Below are 17,321 nucleotides of genomic sequence, written 5' to 3'. Positions count from 1 at the left end.
AGTAGTGAGAACAAAAGGTGGCCCTCCAGGCGGTGTTATGGGACAGGGACGATAAGATTTATTTCCAAGTATATATGAAAGAAAATTCAATACTGTACTCTGAAAAATAAAACGAATTTAATAAAAGTATTAAAAACTCGATAATTGTTTAGATATGTACAAAAATGTTACATTCTTTGCATAATATGTAAAATATGTAATATTACTAAGAATATGTAAAAATATGTAAAATGAAACTCAACTATAACCATATCGGAACCACAAATCGCCAACATTTGTAATTTTCAGTAGTCCACAAGTAAAGGAATGCAATATGTAATTACATAAGAATCCGGGCCCTAGTTACTAGTCTAAGAACATTCGAGTCTGGCAGCATGAATTAATGTCTGTATTGTTTCATTGTACAGAGGATGATTACTATGATTGCACATGTTTGTACATTCTGTTCAGGAGTTCTTACTGTTAATTTTTAATTAAAATTAGGCTTTTAAATACAAAGGGCAATCAATAAATTTCCAGACTGTCCTGGAATGTAGAACACGCATAGGACATATGAAACGAAGAAGTTATCTAGAACCAGGGAAATGCCTGGAATCTATACTAATGCATCACTTGAAATGCAGAGAAGAAGACTAGCCATAAGGCATATATGGAGAGATTCCAGGAAAAATCGCATTTCAGTGTTTGCACAAAATCACGTATAGAAGCTCAGTTCTTAACCCTTCAGTATTCGTGTACTTTTTCATAACGTATTCAGTCAGGTGTGGAACAGCTGTCACCGAAGTTATATTCTTGCTTTAGAGAATGAATTTGAACATTCTTTGAATATGAATGGTTACATAAATGTGTTAATACGAAGTATACAGAGTTCATTTATAAATAAATGTAAAAATAGTTTTGAAACGGAATTAGTTTATTTATAATTAATAGATACAGTAATTGAACTGGTGAGTGAAAAAGAGAATAACATTCCAAAAAATTGAAAAATTAAACTGAAATAGCCATTTTGTAGATTTTTGCTTAAGCTATTTAATGAGTGTAAAAAGGGGAATATTCCACTCTCATATTATTAAAACCAGCATTGAACCTTTATATATATTTTTTTTTCGTTGTTGGTAACTCTATAGCATCTATTACTTGCTTTATGGTTGTGCTAACAGATGGAGTTACTTGTCAACAATGACGCTGAAACATGTGTTCAGGTTACTGCCCAGTGACAGTCCTGATATATTTTTATATTTGTGATGATTGGTTAATTAATATTAACCCGGCACAATCACACTCACATTCATACAAATTTCCAGACTAGACGCCCAGGAATTCCTCTTCTTCAAGAAAAATTCCCGAGAACCGAGCCCGGGAATCGAACCCGGGACCTCCTGATCTGGAAGCCAGCATGCTGACCAACAGACCACGGAGGCAGTCGAAGCTTTAGTTGAGTGAAATAAGGATAACATTCTGCCATTTGACAGAACATTTTCAGTTATTAAACGACGAGTTCGAAGATTAGATCGGATTTACTCTCCAAATCAGTATGATGACATCATTAGAAGTGCCAGGAAACTCAACCCCCTCCGCCATATCAAGTAAAGGGACTTCAAAACAACCGGGTACTCAACTTCAAACACTGTGGCACAGTATTTCAAGAAAACATGTAAAGATATTGAGAATAAAAACCTGACATTTAACATCAGTAAGTACAGGAAACTTATATTCACTCGGAAAGATGAAAGGCTGTGTCGAGACTTCAGAGTACATTGATGGTTTGCACCATGGAACATTCAGGTTGAAGGAACAAGATCATGTGGAGTTCCCCACTACTGCAGCATATAATGGGAAATTTGGAACCAATATAAAAAGTTAGAGGACATCTCAAAAGTCACGCACTACATACCTGATGAGTACAAGTCACTCTATGAAGACATCCTTAAGTGTCAAATACAGCAGACAGTGATAAGGATGAATAAGGACTCGTATTATGGTCATCACTGTATAGAGTAAAACCATTTTAAAGTGTCTTTTGTACTATTAAACATTTCATGTCACAAAAAAATATTATAGTTAATAATTTTATCTGTTGTGAAAACATTGAGTGGAAAAAGGATAATATTCCAACACATTTAATTATTAATAATTATTTAAAAAAATAAGTATTTGACTTTGAGATTGTACGAGGAATACAGAATGACTAGTTCTACAATTGTCTACTAGTAACTTTTCCAATAGAACCCTAAGCTTTTTCTGCAAACTTGTTTTTTTTGTTTTCCCACAAACTAGGGAAGTTGGAATGTTATCCTTATTCCACTCACCCATTCAATTATTTATGTGTAAATTTCAAATGCTTTCTACATTTACCTACAAAATTAACACTGGAAACACGTTTATAATCCTTGCTTTGTTGTGAAAATCTTTCTTTACAATAATGCCTTAATAGCTTGTGTCCTATTGTCCTATTTTTCTTGGATTATTCTTCTAAATGCATTCTCATGAATGCTTTCTACAGACATGTCTTTGCAGTACCTAACAGATATTCCTCAAATGGTCGACACATGTCTGTTTTGAACATTTCACACATCATTTCTAGTCTTTTGTCTCTATCTATCTTCATAGTGTATCCAGCTATTTGCTGACAACACGTGTTCCACTATGTTTCACTATGAATTTCCTCTTCTTGCAAATGATGGGTAAAAGCACGATGCTGGTTGTATATTTCAGCAGCCACATTCCAAAGATGAGGTGTATTCAGTATATATTGGAGAGAATTGTCCAAGCTTACAGGGATTGCACATTTTAGATTAGTTCTATGGATGTTTGTGACAGGGCAGTTTAAGAGGTTATGTTCCAAATCTTCTTCGTTATTGTTGCACCAGCAACAACTACTAGAGTCAACAAGATTAAAGCACTGAAGATACTTCTGAGTGATAATATGGCCTGTCCTGGCTCTTGCTAAGAAAGTTTGTATGTGTCTGGGAATGCTGCGGAACATTTGTAAATCATTACATTTCTTTTGTTTGTTTTGAAGAACTTTGCATTTATCAGAAGAATGCCATAATTCGACCCATAAATTTGTTAAATGAGAATTAACTGCAGAATATGCGCAGGTTAAAGAAGTTGTTTGCATAGGTTTGGGCCCAAAAGATGTTGCCTGTTTGACAATATTATCAACAATCTAATTTCCAGTAATGCCACAATGACTAGGTATCCATTGGAAAACTATTTCTTTTTGAAGATTTAGTTCATTTAATATTTTCTGTATAGAATTGTAATTTGTGCATAGGAAGTTGGAGTATATTTCATGATATTTAGAATAGCTCCCATCAAGTCACTAAAAGTGCATATAATTATATCAGATAAGGAAGAGAGATGTAAAAGCACTGTCTCTATGGCCAGTAGTTCTGTTTCGAGACTAGAGGGAGCTGAATATGATATATAATATTTCTCGTTATACAGACTTCTCCGTCGCTGAAAATTAAGCGGCTGAATAAGTCATCGTCGTCTGCTGCCTGTTGTTGTAGCTGGCAAGAAAACTCATAGCGCTTGCATTTGTCATCTTCATTTAGCATATGCAGAAGCTGCAGTGTGTATGCTTTCATAGCCAGCCTCTTACACAAAATACTCCACACAGTCATTGAAGGAAATTGAAGCTCATGGGACGCTCTATGGACTGATTTCCCCGGGCTCCTTACGAATGCTTCTCTGACTCGCTCAACGTTCTCTTCACTCACCCTGGGATGGCCACTCCTCTTTTGTGGACACAAGACAAGATCTTGATGACGATTTCATCTTTCAGCAAGATGGGGCTCTGCCACATTTCCACAATGCAGTTCGTGTTTACCTGAATACGGAGATGTCTGATCATTGGATAGGACGTGCTGGAGTAAGGGACAGATGTTTCATGACATGGCTACCAAGGTCACCCGATACAACTGCATGTGACTTTTATCTATGGGGGTACCTAAAGGACCGTGTGTTTGTACCGCCTTTGCCACGTGATTTAGAGGAACTAAAAACCAGAATTCGAGAAGCTGCTGCCACGGTCACAGAGGATATGTTGAAAAGGGTATGGGAAGAGTTTCATTATCATTTGGACATCTGCCGAGTCACTCATGGTTCACACATTGAATCTCTGTAAGGTGTAAACAGAACTTTGAGAGTTTGACTTTAAACTGACGTTTGTTTGAAGTGCTATTATTAGTAGTTTTTGTGTAATAAAATATTGACAGTGTTACCGGACTTTTGATATGCCCTGTATTTTGGGATATAATACTCTGCGTCTGAAAATCCATTATCAGGATTCCGTGACTCATCAGTATAGATATGGAGAAAATTATCATATTTATTACAGATTAGTTCCATGGCACTAGATTTTAAAACATGTGGTGTATCATTCTTAGTATGATCGCCAGGTAACAACGGCCCCTGGATCCATTCCTTTGTTCTGGGATTGGCATATCGGTTTCTTGAATTCCCAGTAATACATGAGAACGTCTTCTAATCTCTGAAGAAATCTGATAAACGTAGATCCACAATCCTTCGAAGTTCAATAGAACAAATTATCCCTAAAGATACAGTATATAACTCACAAAAGTGATAATGAATATTTACCAGAACTTTACAGAAACTGTAATGTAAAAAGTTGCGTAGTTGACAATTGCCACCCGAAGAATAAAACTTTAGCTACAATATGAGGAACTTCAAGACTGAAACTAAAGAAACGTGAACTTGGTTTTGAAGGTACCTAAAGTTTCACCATTGTAAACCCTTTCTAGGAAATACAACAATGAAAAGAAACACGCTGGTTGACAGGTGTTCCCCACACGAGTACTGAAGGCTTAAAGACAATCTGACACTGTTTGATAGATTGACTTAACAGCCATGAAAGCAGCAATCTTCAGTGACACACATACATATAATATGGTTAACAGTATAATAAATACAAGCACAGTTCGGAAATATGTTGATTGCACCTTGTATTTTGCAGCTTAACATAAAATTCACATGTAATTTCCTATGTAACAGTTAGAATATCTGTAATATATGTTTTGTATTAGTTCAAACATTAACATTGAAAAAAAATTAAGAATTGAAGTGAATATTTGTAATCACTTGTGGTGCTCCACTACTGTTTTCGAAATATAATGATGCTCATTACCTGTATTGTTATCAAATATATAGTTATAAAATATATTTTATGGTATGGTAGCATTTGAAATACTTTTCAATGAGCTCCATGGTCACAAACTTTACATGAATTTCTTTATAGAAGGGTAAAAGATATGAGAGAAGAACAGGCATCTTAGCTTCCATATAAAAGTAACACTTCAGAAGAGTTTAACATATTACCTGACTTTTTATGCTTTTAAAGCACACATATGTCTTTGTAGCTGTGGCATAGTGTCCTTCTCCCTGCCGAGGACATGACAGGATACAGAACATGATGACATAACTGAACTGTCTCGAGATTTAATAATAGCAAATAAAACGCTAACAAACTCGTACTAATAATGACTACTTTAATAACATAAAAGTCAATCTTAACATTATAGAAAGCAGTCCTCAACTTGTGTAACAATTAGGCAAGGTACATCTATCCTCAAACAATTAGGCAAGGTACATCTATCCTCCACCGACCGAGGGAATAATAACAACTTACTAGTAAAGCTGAACATAAAACAATTCCTCCTGACAATGAGATAAATTCAATAAAAGAACAAGAGTGACTGCACAATAACTAACGTGGCCTAGAAATAAAATGCCTCTTATATTACTTGTCTGATGAATGATTACCTGTGGCAGCGGAGACAACTGCTCGAAATGAAACCTGTGACAATCTCTTATCTCAGGCGTTGCAGTCTAATTTTCACATCCATGCAGTGTATCGTTGTGACAGTATTAAGTTCAGCTGTTGCTCAAGTACAGTGAATATGCACCCTCTCAGTACCGGTCATTATAGTTGGCGAGAGTACTGGACAGATAACACCATTTACTAGAATTGTATTAGTGGCACTGCCATTCTCGAAAACGAGAAATAATCTGCCTGTTAACATTACACCGACTACTACTAAATACTACAATTCGTGACTCATACTAAAAAATCAATCCTCCTCTGAAACAATGATAAGCGGAGACAGAGGCTGTGAAGCAATTTCTTGTTATCAACATTCACCTTAATCAGCTTAATCACTCGACAGCACACATTTTGAATATTGTAAACACATGATTTATTTCACTTTGAATGCAGGACTATATAGCAGTAGATAAGAACTAATTACAATTAGCTATCGGCACACATTACATTAATGATTTCACAGTAAGAATATATAATATTGTAAAATGAAATAAACTGAAATATTATGATTAGAGCCAGGATGTTTGGCAAAATGGCTTTTTTACTGGTGGAAGTAAATCATTATTTCCATAGATATAAATGTGATTTGGAGTAAATCAAAGTGACAGGGATGCCTTTTTCAAAGATTATTGTGCCTCTTTTTAAGTTTTATTGCCTTTTTTACCTGCCTACTTTAACTGTTATAAATTCCTAAACATCCGGGCTCTAATTATAAGTAATAATTGACATTAAAAGAGGTGCTGGTATTAATATAATAATTTTCTTGTTATATTGGTACAAGTGCAGGAGAGCATGTGATTATATGTGCTGATAACATTCGTGCTAATAACGCTTTGAAATGGAATGTACATGCCCTCCCTCTTGCTCCGCATAGTCCCTGCAGTGCCTACATACAGATGTCAACAAACGACAGTGCACTCACTGGACAGTGATAAAGAAATTTCAGACAACCAATACGAATTAAGTCAACATATAATCAAACACATTCATACTTATAACTTGCACTGTCAAGCATTACTTGCGGACCACTCCAGCCACTGAATTAATATCCGCAAGTCCAAGGAAGAGTCACCAAGTCAGCTCCAGCAGACTGAAAACCCGTGTAACACAGGTGAAACTGTAGTGCAGTTACTAATCACTTGCTGCTGTACAGCTACACATCTCGTCGACTGACCCCTCACTCGGTGGACAAACAACCACCACTGTTGTCAGACATCAAATTCTGATGTGTACTCGGCTGCACATCGCAGATCACTCTTCCATGATGCACCACCACTCCAGTCGAATGCTGCCCTACAGTCACTTCCAATGGATGATGTCCGAAAAACAGGAGTAGGGATTTTAACTGACAAATTTGAAAAAGCACCCATAGTAGAAAAATCATACAAGACACTAGCTATCCAACATGCAAAATTCGCGGGTACTCGTGTAAAGGGGGTTAAGTCAAATTATAAGATATGTAAACTTCTCTCCTTTGGTATTGAACAAAACCACTTTGTCACAAAATACAGAGCACTGTAACTGCATTATGGATGGAAGCATGATTTAACAGAAATAATCGTGGAGGGTTCAAATCTTTACTTATCCCACTTTAGCCAATTCATAATTAATCCCCTTTACACAAGCACCCGTGAATTACTACCCTCATTTGAGGTGCCAATTGATATAATCAAAAGCAAAGATGATAAGCCACTAGGACTGCCATCTATGTAAAAGAAAGAAAACGAACAGAAATATATGAAAATGAAATACGAGCGAAATACAAACAAAGTGGCATTAGAATACATCACATAACATATCATAAATTTAAACTGATGACACTGGTTCCACTTGTTGAATTTAATTTGAAGGACTTCAGTATTCATTAGGAAGTGGTATGTTATTTCACTTAGAAAACTCAATGGGGATTTCATTGTTAATGGCTAATATGAATTATTACTTACTTACTTATGGCTTTTAAGGAACCCGGAGGTTCATTGCCGCCCTCACATAAGCCTGCCATCAGTCCCTATCCTGAGCAAGATTAATTCAGTCTCTACCATTATACCCCATCTCCCTCAAATCCATTTTAATATTATCCTCTCATCTATGTCTCAGCCTCCCCAAAGGTCTTTTTCCCTCGCCCATACATGCTATATGCCCTGCCCATGTGAAACGTCTGGATTTAATGTTCCTAATTATGTCAGGTGCATTGTATAATTTTCTCCATTCTCCTGTAACTTCATCCCTCTTAGCCCAAATGTTTTCCTAAGCACCTTATTCTCAAACACCTTTAACCTCTGCAAATCTAATACATTACCGTAGGTACATTAAGAGAAAACCACAATTTCAAGTTGCACAGAGTTTGTGAGAGTTTCTGGCGTCTTGTCAGCCCACTCGAGTTATTATGTGGCCTCCAGATGTGGAGGGTAGCTGCGAATATATTGAATAAGCAGTCGTGGACAGCCGATAAGGAGTGGTCCTCCAGCTTGGAGTTGGGCGAAGGGCTACAACCCATTAACATAAAAAACAGCTTGTTACGAAACCATACAATAAGCTTCGGAATATTACTATTGTAAAATACACACTTTTAACCTTTTTTTTCTGACATTTCTGTAAATGTTGTGTGTGAACATGTGAGCCAAATCCCAGTCTGTAACTACATTGCATACCAAGGTTAAAAGAGGACAAAGTTATGCAATGTGTTTACCGCATAAACTTTTTAAACCTGCATCAGAATATGTAACCTGGAACCTACCAGCATTCTATCAGTTAGGTTGTGGTGCAAACATGGAAGAACGCAGTTACAGCAGCAACTGTTGTTCTACACATATTCAACTGTTATATTAACACAACAGAGAAATGTAAACATTTTAACATAACAGAATACTGGTTTACTAATAGCTATAGGTAGGTAAAAGGGAGGAAAAAGTATATTTACTTAAAGTTACAAAGACTAATTATAAAATCATTACGGTAAATAATATTACCTACAATCTGATTTACTTCTTCCACCTATCCATTAAGGCAGGTTGCTGGTTTTTGCTTTCTTATAAACCCTATATACCACATTTTCAACACTGCTGGGTGCAGGCATTACATTATCATCACAATCAAATCTCATTAGGTATTTAGTAGTATTGCTGATGTCTTCCAGTGCTAACAGGAAAATTGTTGGGGACTCATTGTTTTCTTTATTTCCCTCGTCCTTTTCTTCATTTTCAGATGCATCAAATGTTAGATTTCTTTCTAACATTAATTGTTCCATGATTTGAACTTCACATGTTACATATTCTTCATATGACACACCAGCTTTTAATCGATCACATTAGTCGTCTGTCGTGTTAATTCTGTTCCACTTTCAGTCCTGAAAGATCCACTTTCATCCATAGATAATCCACATAGTATGAAAATAGTTGACATTATTGAATCTGTGATTGCTTTCCAAGCCTCTGCAATGACATGCAGAACATCCAGAACATTTACCTTAATCAGAGTTGCATCATGAATCAACTTGTCAATTGCACATATTATTTTTCTCACAAGATTCTTGCGGTAATAATGTTTAAATGACATGATTATATTTTGTTCAGTGTAGAGTAATCAGTAATTATGTCCACCACTATGGAGTAACGATTAGCCTGCCTGACCATGAAACGAGCAGGCCTGGGTTCAAATTTGGTTGGGACAAGTTACCTGGTTGGGGTTTTTTTTCCATGTTTCCCTCAACCACTCGAAGCAGAATTGCTGGGTAATTTTCGGTGTTGGACCTCGGACTCATTTCTCCTTCATTAGCATCATTTCATTAATCATATTTAACAGTTAACAGGTTGACCAGGAGGAATTTGCCTACAGGTGGCATCTGTCTGCAGGAGCTGCACATATCCCAGAGATGTCACATGGGCTTCAATCAGCAGACTGGAGATTATTTATTTTATAAAGTACTTTACTATTTATAAAGACCTCATCTTGTCCTGCCCTAAGCTTCAACAAAAGATTGTCAGCTTCATTTTTTCACTTCAATACCTGAGGAATCCTCACGCTCAGTCATCAGTACAGCTTCAGAAAATATCTTTTTGACTTTTTAAGAAATTGAAATAGTAAAAATTCTCCCTTTTGTTGAAAAAGACCACAAGCCTGCTTGGAAATTTATCCAAGCTTAAGAAACAAGACCTGAGGGATTTATACATTTCACTCAAACAACTCAAAGCAGGCTTTAAAGAAAACCATCTGGTTTTGCTATGGTCTAACGTAATTTTATTTTCTCCTTCAGAAAATTCACAGAATGATTTTAAACTCTCCAGTTTGACAGTAAGCAAACGAAAAAAATTGGAAAATCCTTTCTATAACAGCCTGAAAGTCAAGTGGCAAAATACCTACAGCAGTTCTGTACAGTATTGTGTATTATATGGGCTGCACAACTACCCCACATATTTGCCTACTCAGTTCTTTTTTATTTATTAAATATTTTTTTTACCAGCCGCCACAGTGGTCTAGTGGTAGAGTGCTGGACTTATTATGTTGTGAACCTGGGTTCGATCCCCGACATACCTCAATTTATAACTTGTGTTAGGCAAGCCCGTGATCCAGGTAACATGGGTTTTCTCCAGCAGTTCCGGTTCCTCTGTGGCATTCCAACAAATCTTATCACCTCATCATGGGTGTAGTGTATGCCAGCCTCCTATGTCACATCCTTGGCAATGACTCTGTTGGTAAATTGGTCTACACAACTGGGTTCATATGGGTGAATGACGAAAAGTCAAGTACCCGCCATTAGTTAGCCTATAAAAAGTTTCTTTTTAAATAACCAAAATTGGTGTTTGTATTGTTGTCTGCTGATATTCCTAGTATTTTGTCTGAAATGTTAAATCTTTCAACAATTTCCATAATACAGTACTCTCATTTTACAAGGGATCTAGATTACAACAGAACCCCGGCATTAGGGTTGCCAACTTCTTTTGAAGAAAATATGGGAGACTAAGGAATCGACAAAATTTCACATAGAAAATTGACAAATTATTCAGTTCCATTACTAAAAACATAAGTAAAAATTTTATACTTTTCAGGAGAGCAGTAGAAAGATGGCAATTGGTGTCAATTATAGAGTTTTTTTAATTAAGAGGTTTTCCCTGGATATTATTTGTTTATATTTCTTCTAAAATAGGTAATGTTGCTCATTTAACAATTTTCTTGATTATTTCCAAAAAATAGCCGCACTTAAGCCCTTTTAAGACTAGAACCCAAACTGAGTAGAAGGGACTATGTAAACATAAGACCTTTTTCATGTCAAAATAAATGAGAAATGTAAATTATTAGGAATGCAAAATGGGTCTTAAACAATTATTATAGGACTGTTTACAGTAATGCTCTATAAATCCAGTCAGGAGTCTTATTTGACTTTAACCATTTTACCAGATTGTAGAGAATTGTTTCCGCTTTCACAATATATAAAAATCTCATTTTCACAAAAAAATTGACTTAAGACCTTTTTCCTCCCGGCCACAGAATTTTATTCTGCACTTCAGCACCTAAGCTTAAATTAAGAGTATTTTGAGACACATTTTGTGTCGCATAATAATTGAAGTCGTCAGCAGTTTGCTGTTCTGGTATGATTAGATGTAGTCCGACCAGATATTTTGTGGTCCAGCAGGGGACATCGGCAATTTCAAGAAAAACCACTAACACTTACCTAGTCATGCTCTATTGAAATGTTGCAGAAAATACATGTAACATTAGATACAATGATAGAACTTTGCACATTAAATTTGTTGAATATCTTAACTTTTTTAATTAAGTGCAGAAACAGAGGTAACTCCTATACATAATTATAGCCACTAAGAATTCAAGAATTCAATTTCAGTTCTGACGCATGCATGGAAGTCTTTCACATAATATTGTACACACTGAACTCTAACACACATTTTACAAGTACTTGTCTGAAGAATCTGTTCATTCCCATACAGCTTTCCACTAAGTTCTTCACATGAGAAATGAAAGTTTGTTTTCACTTGTAACAAAGCTTTAAATATTTCAATTTTCATTCTTGACTTTTCATCAGTCCAGATTGAGTTCATTGTGGAGAAAAGTCTTTCAACTGATGAATTACTGACTGAAAGACACATGATTAATGACACTATTTTGAGAAGATTTTCAAACTCAATGGAATTTTTTTTTATAAATGTTGAAAAACATCTTACCACTTTTCATCTGTTGGTTTGTCACAAAATTCCTCATTTTTTGAATTACATAAAAATGGACGCTGTGACAGTTCTAACGCTTCCATGCAACGCGAATGCTAAGATGACCAAAGAGAAAGATGCTATATTCTTCTCAAAGAGTGCAGAATATCTCATACTGTGCTCACTGGTTCTTCTGTCTCATACTGAGAAACTTTCAGAAATGTGCATGAATCACAGCAGTTTCAGTAAAATGCTATTGAAACAAAATCAAAGCTTCTGGGGACAAAATTCACTTCCGGGGACAAAAACAGGGACATTTTCTCCCGGGGACAGCATCTCAAAACCGGGGACTATCCCAGGAAATCGGAGACGTCTGGTCAGCCTAATTAGATGCATCGTGCTCCTGTTTTGAACATCTGTGTAATTATTGTTCAGGAAATGAAATACCCTCTTTGTATGAGCATTACTACTTGGTACGCTTAGAATAAAACTCACCAGTTTTTTCCAGTTTATAATATAAACATGGTTTGATTTTAAACGAGTCAGCAATAAAAACCTATTTCTGACAAGCATTATCTTCTCTGAAGACTGCACATTTTAATTCATCTCTTGAACAACAAAATTCAGCATATAAATCATCATTCACGGCAAAATCAAATGCTTAGAATAATAATTTTTACATTATGCAAAAATAAAGAAGAAAAATGCTCGAAGAGAAAAAAAATACAGGAGCCGGGAGAGTGTTAAAAATGAGGGGCAAATACGGGAGGGTTGGCAACCCTACCCGGCGTACACTTTACTTAGTACACAAGCAACAGTCACTCACATGTTCCGGTACAATTCTCAGAAGCAACTAACTGCTGGGAAGTTTTGTAGAACTGGCTTCCCACGATACGGTCGGGAGAGCAGGAAGTCGGCCAACGGAGGAATGATGCAAAGTTTTCTCATAAAATGAGAGCACTGTATAATGAACCAGAATATCTGAAGTCTCTCCACGTGTATTGGTGAATTTTAAATTTAATTTTTAATTTCAAAATTTGGAGTTTTCCAGTACCAACAAAAACTGATGACGTTTTCTTGTCAATGTGGTTTGATGTATCAATTTATAATATGCAAAAGGGCGAACCTTTTAAATCTTCAGTGATGTCCTTTTGAGCATGAGGTGTCAAATCATTTATGGTTATGGATTTGCATTTAGTCCATAAGTAAATTCCTTATCCATGACTTTAACCCGCCAGTGGTCGCTGTATGAATATTACTCTCACATCTCTTTAAATCTTGATTCTGAATTCTGGTTTTCTCTCTAGTTGAGTTTATGACTTTTAGTCACAAGCAGCTATTATTTTCACCAAACCCATAATTGCGATTTCATTAAGCCCCTGCATCATCTGTGAGGGATTCTCTTATCATGCGACCAACCATGCTTGGGCTTTTCTGCCAATTCTCAGAATGTCTTACGAATGTCATTCTTTGCAAAATGCAATTATTGTAGATTCAGTTGTTCAGTTAACAAATTATGGGATTATCCAGAGTGCTTGAGAGCTACAATGTGTATGAAAAGATTTTTTCTTCTCCTTTGTGCTTTGAGGTTGGATAACATAAATGACAGGCACAGGTTGCTATACGAGAAGTATTCAATCACACTGTAAGCAAGCTATCAGATTGGAGAATATGGAACGGTGGACGAAATGTTGGAAGATTTTCGAGGAAGGTGTAAATTTCGCGTATATATTGAAAATAAAGCTACAAAATACAGCATAAAAATATATTCTCTGGTAGATGTCCGCACATTTTATGCAGACATTTTTGTAATTTATGCTGGAGAGCAGCCAAAGGGGACGTACATAGATGACTATAGCACAAGTAGTTTTGTCAAGAGATTTGCGTCTCCAATATTAAATAATTGGAGAAATATTGCAATGAATAACTACTCCACGTCTATCCCCCTAGGCTTGAAGAAAGAACCTCAATTCTGAGAACTTTAAGAAAAAACAACTAAATCTTACAACTATAGTAGAATCCCTCTTAACCGGCACCAATGGGACCAGGCAAATTCCGGATACGAGATTTTTCCGGATAATTGAACAAGTATTTTAACAAATTACCTGTTCGTATTTTATGATGCCAACCTATTGAAATCGCAGTCATATGAAGCTTATTTCTCAGTCACTTGATCATAACTAAATAACATAAACTGTGTAGATTTTCTTTATTAAAAAACATCACTTAACACAAAAATACACTAATTTAGCATATTCACTGAACGATCTTTGTTTTGTTTGAAGCCCTTAGGTGAGGTTTCTGTCGCACATGCCAGTGTTGTGGAAGACATCTCCATAATAATCCAGTCTTGTCAGCGTTGTGTATTTGTTCCACACTAACATTACTCTCAGACACAATTTTCTGGAACTGATTAATAAACTGATCCACTGACACTTTGTCGACACTCCTTTGTTCACCGGACTCATCTAGTTTTCGGATTCCATATTTCTCTTTAAATCTGTTAACCCACCCAACGAAAAATCCACACTCACCTTGCAGTTTCATTTTCTGGTGCAATTCCTTGGCTTTCTCAGTCAAGAAATGCACATTCCCTTAGATCTTTTAATTGCCAACCATTCATATAGAACACTATCTAATTCTTCACAATGGGACTGTAAAACAAAAACAATGGCTTTTCTAGGACCTCACCCAATTAGAGCAAAAATAGTTATAGATGGTAAAATAATAGAACAAGTTAGTACATTTAAATATTTGGGTTGCTCTATAACTTATGAGAAAAAGTTTGAAATTTATATTAAACTAAATATATTTAACTACAGTATTTTTGTGGTACAATTCGCTGTACTTTAGGTGAAAAGGTGCTAAAGGAAACTTTACTGAAGTTTTATAAAGTCTTGGCAATTCCCTGCTTTCTTGTATGGTTGTGAATGCTGGACTCTAACCAAAGACCACAAACGAAGAATCGAAGCAGAAGAAATGAAATTTTTTAGATACATAGCTGGCTATACTTTATTGGATAGAAAGAGGATTGAAGATATAAGAAAGGCACTAAATATACAGTAATAGAAATAATCGGAACAAAACAACAGGACTGAAAAGAACACATACCTACATACAATGCCAATTATATGTATTGCTAGAGCAGCCATGGATTATAATCCAAAAGGAGGGAGGTCACTAGGAAGACCAGTTAAGAGATGGCGAGACCAATTTTGGTGGAGGCGGAATAGGTCGAAAAGTCTAAGCCTTGAAGGAGATGATGATGATGATGATGATGATGATGATGATGATGATGATAAAAAAGAAATTCTATAATTTTTTCTGAATACGGTAATCAGGTCATCCTGTAGCACCATGTTCGGTTCCGTGACATTTGGCACACTCCGTGGAGCTTTTGCCTACTGTTATTTTAACCTACGATACATTTAACCTATGTTCACTTCGCCTATTATATATTATACATACTGCTTGTTTAGCCTGCTGGTATATTTCATACATTATTATTAGAACAATGTTTTATTAATGCCCATCAAGCTGTGTTTCCTGCAGCTTCTACCAGATTAGGGGCCTATGTTTCTTTCACTTGGGACAATCAGGTTACAGGACTGTAAAGGCTACAGATTTGCAAGCTTCATATAACATTACAGACAATAGGGCATTTAGGAATGGAGTACATCAGCTGTTAAGTCTGGCGTTCGTTCCAAGAGCAGATATACCTTTTAGCATATGACTAGCTGTATGAAGATATTTCAGAACTGTTATTAAGGGAACCAGCTATGATTAGTGGTTAAAAATGCTACGTTTTGTTTTGTGTTTAAAAAGTACAAAACTTGCTCTTTAAACAATATATTGTGGGGGTATCTCTGCAGATAATCCCTTTAAATGACCTCTTTAAATTTGATGGCACATGTAATTCATGCATAATTTTTAATGCAGTTTTTCGTAAGTTGATATTTTCCAAACTTAAGTGCATTTTTCTCTGAAACTATTGAATCTATTTACATGAAACTTTTACAGTGTTTTCTACAGCCTGTGTTCTACAAAGTATACCTACGGGTTTAAGAATATCACACACATAACACAAGGGGGGGGGGGGGAAATATATGCATTAAAAAAATGGCAAAAATGGTTAATCAAAGTTCAATATTTTTCTGTTTCATTACGGGTGAAATATTTAAGTAACTTTTGCTTTAGAATTTACAATATACAATACTTGATAACTTTAAGAAATACAAGGCATATGAGTGAAGATTGTAGCAAGTGATGTGCACCTGAAGATTGGGGTACATTTAGCAAAGTGGGAAAACAGGTTATCAGTTAGGGTCTTTCTTTTGCACTTGGATAAGAAACTAATTAGTTGTCTTTTATAGAACTGAATTCAGAATGATTTATTGTATAACCATGGAAATTTTTGTTCCACTTTAAATACTAAATGCCTAAAAATATGTGTGTGTGTGTGTGTGTGTCTAATGCTCTGGATTTAACAATGAAGTCATCATCCTTCTTGCTTCCCAATATTTTGATGGAAGGTCCACAAATGTCCTAAGAGTTTCACAATTAGCCAAGTGCTCCATCTCCATGTCCTCTTCTCTGGTGCACAGTAAGCATTTAGGTGAATTCAGTACTCCAATACGATGGAGGTGTTTACCGAGGCAATCATGACCAGTAATCAATCTAAACATGGCCACGGCAGATTTTCGAGGTAGATCAGGAATTAGTTTTGGATCTTTGAATGATTCTTTCCATTTTTAATTTTGATGTTTTGCCTGTTCGCTGTAACTTATTCTTTTTATGACTCGCTTTATTGATTCATATGGGAACTTGAAATTTGTTTTTAAGTTGATATAAGTTCCTTTCTTTGCTAACATATCTGCTTTCTCGTTACCGTTCAGTCCACAGTGGGCCGGGATCCACTTTTTTATTTAGCATTTGAATTTGTTTTACCATGCAATGAATTTCTTTCACTTTTTCCATTTTAGGGGATGTAGTTGAGCTGATGGACTGGATTGCAGCTTTGGAGTCAGACAGGATGACTATGTTTTTGCACTGGTTTAGCCAAACAAATACATTTTGAAGTGATGTATAAATGGCTTCAACTTCGCCATCAAAATTTGTTGTGTACTTGCCAACATTTTTATAAAGAGAAAAGTATTGGCAAGTAGCTCCTGCTCCAGCTCCTTCATTTTGATCCATGAGAGATCCATCAGTGTAAATGTACAACCAGTCCTTTTGTGGATATTTTCTATTAATTGTTTGTAGGGCAATGGCTTTTGCTATTTCTGGATTTATATCTTTTTTGTTGAAGACTTCAT

General features: G+C 35.8%; 1 protein-coding gene and 1 long non-coding RNA gene across 7 annotated transcripts in view; one reads left to right on the top strand and one right to left on the bottom strand.

The window, feature by feature from the left end:
- The window catches only part of LOC138696338 (CD2 antigen cytoplasmic tail-binding protein 2 homolog), a 155,381-nt gene that overhangs the window by 61,910 nt on the left and 76,150 nt on the right, over window positions 1-17,321 (top strand). The window lies entirely within an intron of this gene.
- LOC138696339 (uncharacterized) overlaps window positions 99-17,321 on the bottom strand; it is a 57,119-nt gene continuing 39,896 nt past the window's right edge. For both annotated transcript variants that reach the window (XR_011331344.1, XR_011331343.1), the window contains one exon: window positions 99-8,334. This is a non-coding gene — a long non-coding RNA (uncharacterized lncRNA). The remainder of the gene's footprint in view (window positions 8,335-17,321) is intronic.

Source organism: Periplaneta americana, chromosome 3 (genome assembly GCF_040183065.1).
Source record: "Periplaneta americana isolate PAMFEO1 chromosome 3, P.americana_PAMFEO1_priV1, whole genome shotgun sequence".
Taxonomy (NCBI): Eukaryota; Metazoa; Arthropoda; class Insecta; order Blattodea; family Blattidae; genus Periplaneta; species Periplaneta americana.
This window is presented reverse-complemented; position numbering and strand designations above follow the sequence as displayed.